The sequence below is a fragment of the Mus pahari genome, chromosome 3 (genome assembly GCF_900095145.1).
Source record: "Mus pahari chromosome 3, PAHARI_EIJ_v1.1, whole genome shotgun sequence".
NCBI lineage: Eukaryota > Metazoa > Chordata > Mammalia > Rodentia > Muridae > Mus > Mus pahari.
In genome coordinates this window covers 135,211,874-135,219,371 of record NC_034592.1, presented here as the reverse complement: position 1 = coordinate 135,219,371, position 7,498 = coordinate 135,211,874, and the positions used below count along the sequence as shown (strand labels likewise).

Below are 7,498 nucleotides of genomic sequence, written 5' to 3'. Positions count from 1 at the left end.
CACACACACACACACACACACACACACACACACAAAGGACAAAGTACCCCAGCCACCCTCTCTACCATGAGCAAGATATTGGGTTAAAACCCCAATACCCCCCCCACACACACACAATAACACACACACATAATCAACCATTTTGATTTCAAGCATACCAGAAAAACCTTGAATACATTATGCATCTCTATACATACAGAATCTAAAAATCAACTATCTTAAACACATAATATACTCTCAAAGGTCAATTAGTTGGCCCAATTAGCTGTAGACCACAATAATTTTGAACTAAAAATAATAACATGACACTACTGAAGAGACACAAACCAAGCAAGAGAAAACAGTATGATCTGGGGCAACTGACAGGTGTTAAAATACACTGAGGCCACACACAAAGAACATTCTTACTAACTAGGCATGGTGACACACACCTTTAATTCCAGAACCTGGGAGGTAGAGGCAGGCAGATCTCTGAGTTTGATGCCAGCCTGGTCAATATAGTGAGTTCCAGGACAGCCAGGTATATGTAAAGGGATCCTGTCTCAAAACAACAACAGCAAAACCAGAATTTTTACTGTATTACCAAATAGTTGTTTTTTAATATGAGAAAAGGGCAAATAAAGACAAAGGATGTGGGACTGGAGAGATGGCTCAGTGGTTAAGAGCATTGACTGCTTGCTCTTCCAGAAGTCCTGAGTTCAATTCCCAGTATCCATATGGTGGCTCACAATCACCTGTAATGGGACCCAATGTCCTCTTTCTGGTGTGTCTGAAGTCAGCTACAGTGTACTCATAAAAAGACAGTGGACAGTAGTGGCCCATGCCTTTAATCCCAGCATTTGGGAGGCAGAGGCAGGTGGATCTCTTGAGTTCAAGGCCAGCCTGGTCTACACAGTGAGTTCCAGGACAGCCAGGGCTACACGGAGAAACTCTCTCAAAAACAAAACAAAACAAACAAACAAAAAAAGGCAAAGAATGTGAAGATACAAGGTGAGAATGAGGCAGAAATACACGCACATACACACAAAGAGAACTAGTTTGGTGGGAGTCCTTGATACTATTGAGAAAATTATATGTGACTACGAATCAGGAAAATAGGGTGTAAGCTCAACCCACAGTACTATTTGATCTGGGCCACATCTTTCCTTCCCCTCCAATCTATAAACGTTCCAAGAAAGGAAGATAAAAGGGCAGAAACACCTAGTGACTCGATACAAAGAGAGCGAGCAATAAGGAGAAAATAAAATGAATCTTACATTGCAAACAGAAGACAATCAACATGGAATTAAACTCTACCCCAATTGTGTTGGCACGACAACAAATTTACTTTGCTATCCCAGACAAACGCAGTTGGGGATCACATCTCCTCCATCAAAGCTATTTAAGGGCAGGGCTATTTCCGCCCACTGGGCCTCGACTTCCTTCCCTAAAATAATGTTAGGAACGCTTACAGAATAAGCTTGGTGCGTGAACTGGAGAGCAGTGCTTACACCAACAGTCGTTACCGTCTGTTATCGTAACAGCCTGGAGCAGCCTCTGCTCCGGGGTTCCCAAGAATACCAACGCCGACGAGACTTCACCACGAAGTCCCGGCACCGGCGTCCAAAGCCCGCGCGCTGTCTAGGCTGTCCGGACCCGCCCCGGGGACTCCCCTGCCCTCTCAAAACCCTGGAGAAACGGCCCCGGGCGCACCGCTGCTTCACCTCACCTTCACGCTACTTTCCCAGTTTCAGCTTGCACCAGCTCTACGAGTCCAGCGCCTCACAACCGCGTCGGGACTCAACTGGTACGGTTGAAAATTTGAACTCAGACTCCCGGTCGAACGCTCGAACGCACCAATCAGAGAGCCGGAAGCCAACAAACCCGGCCCTCTGACTGGCCTCTGGGGGAGAAAAAAAAAAAAAAAAATCTAGCGACACCGGAAGTTAGGAGGCGGGACAAGATGATAACTGGCCAGAGAGCCTTCAGGGAAATGTAGTCTCTTGGACGGATGGTGGCGCATTGAAACACTTTGACTACAAAACCCAGAATCCTCTGCTCCTGTTTGATTTTTTTTTTTTTTTTTTTTTTTTTTTTAATAGGGATTGATAGGGTTGTGAGGTTTTGTTTGTTTTGTTTATGATAGGGCCACTTGGAGTCCAAGCTTGCCTGAATCCTCAGTGTAACTGAGGATGACTTTTAAACTATTGCTGACTTTTAAACTTCTGCCTCCCCACGTCCCAAGCGCAGGGATTTCAGAATTGTTCCATCATGCTAGGCTTGTTCCTACTTAATTGGAAGAATTGGCACTATAGTCTAGAAACTAGATGAAGTGAGAAGACCCTTTTAAGTATATTAAAACAGTTGACTGCCGGGCGTGGTGGCGCACGCCTTTAATCCCAGCATTTGGGAGGCAGAGGCAGGCGGATTTCTGAGTTCGAGGCCAGCCTGGTCTGCAGAGTGAGTTCCAGAACAGCCAGGCCTATACAGAGAAACCCTGTCTCGAAAAAAACAGAAAAACAAAAACAAAACAGTAAACGGAATCCCAGGCCTCCCGAAAGTCATGGAGGGAAATGTTTTAATTTTTAAAGATTATTCTCTCCACATCTATGAATGTGTTTCCTACAATAAACCCAGTGTGGTAGCCCAGGTCTTTAATCCCAGCTTTCAGGAGGCAGAAACAGGATTAATCTATGCATTCTAAGCCTCAAGGTAGGCTGGTGTGCAGGAAAAGTTCCCAGCATATCAGGGCTCCATAGGAAGATTTTGTCTCAAAAAAGGCGAAAGAAAGAAAGAAAGAAAGAAAGAAAGAAAGAAAGAAAGAAAGAAAGAAAGAAAGAAAGAAAGAAAGAAAGAAAGAAAGAAAGCCGGGCATGGTGGCACATGCCTTTAATCCTAGCACTCGGGAGGCAGAGGAGAGGCAGTGCATTCCTGTGATTTAGAGGCCAACCTGGTCTACAGAGCCAGTTCTAAGACAACCAGGGCAACACAGGGAAACCCTGTCTCAGAAAAACCAAAAAGGTGGGTAATAGAAAAGAAACAAATCACTTGGAAGGCAGAGTCAGGCGGATTTCTGAGTTTGAGGCCAGCCTGGTCTACAAAGTGAGTTCCAGGACAGCCAAGGCTATCCAGAGAAACCCTGTCTCAAAAAAAACCAAAAAAAAAAGAAGAAGAAGAAGAAGAAGAAGAAGAAGAAGAAGAAGAAGAAGAAGAAGAAGAAAGAAAGAAAGAAAGAAAGNAAGAAAGGAAGGAAGGAAGGAAGGAAGAAAGAAAGAAAGAAAGAAAGAAAGAAAGAAAGAAAGAAAGAAAGAAAAGAAGCAAATATGAGTTAGGTACAATGATTTATGTTGCATTTCATACATGTATAAAAGGCACAACGAAACACAGTTTAGATACTAACTAAAAATTAGAAGCTTGAGTAAACTTTCTAAAATCCTGTGAGATTGTAACTTTAATTTTTTTCAAAGTTATTTTTAATGATGGTTTTTAAATTCTTTAACCTTCCTTGTAGCCCACCATCCACCACTAAAGGTAGTGGGAAAGGAAATGGGAGAGGGAGGGTTGGAGGGAAGGTGAATGGACCTGTTTAGAAAGGTTCTTTGGAGTAATTCCTGTTTGTGTTGTCTGGAAATCGGCAGCTCAGTTCACAGGTCAGCAGGTGCAGCTCGATCCACTCATAAACACTTCACAGATACAGCAGCAGTCCAGTTCCATAGAGTCAGATTAGCAACATCAGTGACACGACCTAACAGAGACAGCCAGGCCTCAGCCTCGACTCGGTCAGCAGGAGGGGGACTCACAAGCATTGCACAGCTAGCTAAGAAAGCCTAGTTCAGCCTCCGTCACTGTCCATCGAGTCCTACGTATAACCTCCAAACATCATGTGTCCTCCATGATCAGATGGCCTCAGCAAGTGCATCTGTCTTAGCTGACTGCCAAACAGCCCGAGTCCAAGGAATTAGCAAGTAACTGCAGCATACCACCCAGAAGTTTCTTGGTGCACTTCTCTCTGTGGAGCCCCACAAATGCACCTCAACTATGCAGTGTAAGTCAGACCAAGAAATGCATGTTGTTAGCAAAGAATCCTTCATCATATGTCCTTTCACATGCTGCTTTAGCAGAACATCCTCTCTCCAGCATCTGCTTCAGCAAAATGTTTTTTCACGAGTCTGCTGTAGCCTTTCACACCTGTGTCCACTTTAATAAAACGTTCCTTCACGTGTTTGTCCCAGCAAAACACCATCCAACCCACCCTTAAGTTTCCACTTCATGAGATAGTTAATATGTTTTCTATATTGATGAAATAAGCCAATTCAAGTCGAGTTAAAAAGAGGGGAAAAAGGCAGGTGTATTTGGATGGGCTCCCGGGCAAGTTCACCAGCCTCAGGGAACAAGACCTGAAAATACTGAGGGCAGACTATGATGGTGACGGTTTTTTTAGTAGATTGTAAGCAAAAGAAAATGATCTATCTGTCACGTGCTTGGCTTATGCTGGGGTGGGGGCTGGTGACTTCAGGTGAGAGGGTTTGGGACAGATGTCAGGAGTGTGGGACTGGGCTTTTGGAAGACTTTCTGTTTTTTCTCCCCTCCCCTCCCCCTGTCCATCTCACTCCCTCCATTCATCTATCTCTATCTTGGCCTGCACATCAGGATGTAGCTCTCAGTTACCCCTCCAGCGCTGAGTGCCAATGCTACCTGCCATGCTGATAATGGATTAAACCTCTGAAACTGTAAGAAAGCCCCTGATCAAGGCTTTCTTCTCTAAGTGTTGCCTTTGTCATTGTCTCTTTTCACAGCAATAGAAGACTAAGACAGGGAGAGAATGTGCCAACTAACCTAGACACCTTAGGCCACCAATAAACCCACCTATGGCAGGAATGGATTGCATCCTATCATTGCTAAAGAGGTCTTCTGGCCCTTCTAAGCAGGGTGGGACATGGCAATAGGTCCCAAAGCAGCAAGCAGATCAAGTTCTTTCCTTTCTTAAGGCTGTTTGTTTTGTTTTTTCAGAACAGTGTTTCTCTGTGTAAAGCTGGCTGTCACGGAACTCACTCTGACAGGCCTTGAACTCACAAAGACCCACCTGTTTCTGCCTTCCAAGAGCTGAGATTAAAGGCATGCACCACCCTGTCTTTAAGATTAATTTTTAATTAGGTACATTGGGTAAATGTGTACAGTGCAGGTGCCTGCAGAGTCTCTGGAGCTGGAGCTACAGGTGCTTGTGAGCACACAACAGAGGTGCTGAAAATCAAACTTGGGTGTTGCAGAATTTTTGATCATCCTGTGAACCCAGAGACTGTGTTATTTACTGGAAAAACTGTTTTTAGTTGAGGTTTGGCTCAGTCTTAGCACACACCTTTAATCCAAGAGCTTTCTGCTTGAATATTGTAAACAGGATTAAATAAAGTCAACCGTAGGTTGAGAGTTGGAACTAGAAACCAGTTGACAGAACATAGGATTATTAAGAAAAAACTATAGAGAATAAGAGGTAGTCAAGGGCTGGTGAGATGGCTCAGTGGGTAAGAGCACCCGACTGCTCTTCCGAAGGTCCAGAGTTCAAATCCCAGCAACCACATGGTGGGTCACAACCATCCGTAACAAGATCTGACGCCCTCTTCTGTAGTGTCTGAAGACAGCTACAGTGTACTTACATATAATAAATAAATAAATATTAAAAAAAAAGAGGTAGTCAAGAAGGAAGTAGAAGGGGGGGGAACATCCAACTGGGGAAGGTTTCGTGAGACATCAGGAGAGAAGGATATTCCTTCTGGGAGTCGTCTGAGGAGGGTGGTCAGATAACTGGGTATTTTCTCTGCCTCTCTGAGCTTGCAGGCTTTCACTCCAGCATTGGGCTCCCAAGTCTTCATTGGTAAAACTGAACAATTGAGATTTTGTTTAAAAACTACACTTGGGTTCTTTCTGCAGGAGCAGTACAGCTCTAAACCCCTGTGGTGGTTTCAGTAAGAATGGCTCCTATGGGTTCATAGATTTGAATGTTTGGTCATTCATATGTGCTGCTTGACAAGGATTAGGAGGTGTGGCCTTCTTGGAGTAGGTGTGACCTCACTGGAGGAAGTGTATCACTGGGCGTGAGCTTTGGGGTTTCAAATGCTCCAGCCAGGACCAGTGTCTCTCTTCCTCAACCTGGAGATCTCAGCTACCTGTTCAGCACTACCTCTGTCCACATCCCACCAGGCTTCTTGCCATGAACCTAGTGGACTAAATGCATGAAACTGTGAGCCAGATCTAATTAAATGCTTTGTTTTATAAGAGTTGCCATGGTCAGCTGGTCATAGTGGCTTGTGCCTTTAATCCCAGCACTGGGGAAGCAGAGGCCATCAGCTCTTTGTAGACCATGCTGGCTTCGAACTCAGAGATCTGCCTCCCTCTGCCTCCTAAGAACTGAACTTAAAGGTATGAGCCACTATGCCTGGCCTTTCATTGATTTCTTATTGTGAGCATCCCCCATGTCTGTTTTCCTATAAATAAGCAAGGACACTTGCTACTTTGACTTTGTAAACCACTGGCAACCACTGGACTCTTCCCTGAAACCCTGGCTTCAGTGAGTAAAAGAACTGTCAGTCAAATAACCAGACTCCCCCTATGCCAGCACCAGCAGTTCTGAAACACTACACAAATGCCATCAGGAGATTATAGGACTGTGGTCACAGCTGCTTACTCTGCTTCCTGAAGGCACAGTTCCTTCCAGGACTGTTTCCGTTTGTACCAAACATCTTGCTATCACAAGCCTCAGTGGACTCTAGATGACCCTGTATCCATTTGTACCTAGGCTAGAAGAAGATCACTGCTCTGGTGGTTTAGCAAAGGGCTTTATGTGACTGTTGAAGAGGCACACTGTGATTGGTCCAAATACCTCTTCTTATTAGCAAGCTGCCAGTGCTCAGTGAATGGACCAGAAGGTCCTCCTTGCACTCCTCCTCTGGTGGTGTAAATGTAGGCCTATAAGAGGCATTTCTTGAACAGCCTTTTCTTGTCTACTTTCAGTGGTGTAGGCTGAGCCAGGAACACAAAAGTTGACAGAGGCGGTGTGGCACAATGACACAGTGGTGTGGCAGTGGCAGCAACAACCAAACAGGCCAGCTGCAAAGGCAGTTAGGCTGCCAGCTGCTAAAGAGCTGAAGCAGCTGAGCAGTTCAAGAGTTGGGGTGTGTGGCTCATGCCTGTAATGCAAGAACTTGGCGTATGGAGGTAAGAGGATCAGGAGTTCAAGACCAGCCTCTACTGCATAGTGAGTGTCTTAGTCAGGGTTTCTATTCCTGCACAAACATCATGACCAAGAAGCAAGTTGGGGAAGAAAAGGTTTATTCAGCTTACATTTCCACATTGCTGTTCATCACTTAATGAAGTCAGGACTGGAACTCAAGCAGTTCAGGAAGCAGGAGCTGATGCAGAGGCCATGGAGGGATGTTCTTTACTGGCTTGCTTGCCCTGGCTTGCTCAATCTGCTCACTTATAGAACCAAGACTACCAACCCAGAGATGGTCCCACCCACAAGGGG

General features: G+C 45.0%; 1 protein-coding gene across 2 annotated transcripts in view; it reads right to left on the bottom strand.

Annotated features, from left to right (window-relative positions):
* Positions 1-1,809, bottom strand: part of Tpx2 (TPX2 microtubule nucleation factor) — a 43,053-nt gene extending 41,244 nt beyond the window's left edge. The window contains exon 1 of one of the 2 annotated variants that reach the window (XM_029537012.1): positions 1,709-1,809. The gene's annotated coding sequence lies outside the window, so the exon portion shown is untranslated. The remainder of the gene's footprint in view (positions 1-1,708) is intronic. The other variant, XM_021193029.2, reaches the window with a different exon arrangement.
* Between the last annotated feature and the right edge of the window lie 5,689 nt (positions 1,810-7,498).